Here is a 1,137-nt window from a genome sequence, read left to right as displayed (position 1 = left end):
TAAATATTCTTTGATGGTTACCAGGGGTGGGAGGGGAAGGGAGGATAAACCACTAACTAGAGGGCAGACATATTTTAACTTGCGTGAAGAGGAAGGCAAGTATATTGCCTAATAAGGAGGAAGTCAGCACAAAATGATGAAGGAAAGGAAGATGGTGGGAGAAGTAAATAGTTAAAGGCAACAGAGATAAATACTGATTCATACAAAATCCTGCAATAATAGTAATAACGATAAACAATAATCTAAAAGTGATTACATAGATAGACATACAAGCTGAACAGCTGTGGGAAAGAGAATGAGAATATAACCACAAATATGTATAGGGTTGACAGACAAGATTTCTACACATGTATTCAAAGAAGGGAGCTCTGGTGGTGTAGTGTCTAAGGCATTTGATTGCTAACCAGAAGGCTGGAGGTTCAAACCCACCGGCCACTCCTCGGAAGGAAGGATGGGCAATCTACTTCTGTAGAGATACCACCTCAGAAGCCCAAGAAGGGGTTGCTATGAATTGAAATCAACTCCACGGCAGTAAGTTTGGTTTGGTTTGGTATACAAAAGAAAGGTGATCCTACAGAATGCAGAAATTATCCAACAATATCATTAATATCACACGCAAGTAAAATTTTGCTGAAAATAATTCAAAACCTGTTTCAGCAGTACATAGACAGGGAACTACCAAAAATTCAAGCTGGATTCAGAAGAAGAAGTGGAACAAAGGACATCACTGCTGATATCAGATGGATCTTGGCTGAAAGCAAAGAATACCATCTCTCATATTTGGTCATAATATCAGAAGTGTCCAGTCCCCGGAGAAGGATATCATGCTTGGTAAAGTAGAGGGTCAATGAAAAAGGGGAAGACCTTCAATGAGATGGAGTGACACAGAGGTTGTAATTGTGGGCTCAAGCATAGCAAGGATTGTGAGGATGGCACAGGACTGGGCAGTGTTTCATTCTGTTGGACATAGACTCACTATGAGTCAGAACCTATTCACTGGCAACTAACAACAATAATTTTACATATGCTGTGAAGTAGAGCATTGTTGTTGTTGTTGTTATGTGCCGTCGAGTTGGCCCCGACTCCTAGCGACCCCTCCTTGGGTTTCCGAGGCAGTATCACTACGGAAGTAGGATT

The sequence above is a fragment of the Orycteropus afer genome, unplaced genomic scaffold (assembly GCF_000298275.1).
Source record: "Orycteropus afer afer isolate SDZICR_OR568_19922 unplaced genomic scaffold, OryAfe1.0 scaffold00259, whole genome shotgun sequence".
In the NCBI taxonomy this organism is placed as follows: domain Eukaryota; kingdom Metazoa; phylum Chordata; class Mammalia; order Tubulidentata; family Orycteropodidae; genus Orycteropus; species Orycteropus afer.
This window is presented reverse-complemented; position numbering follows the sequence as displayed.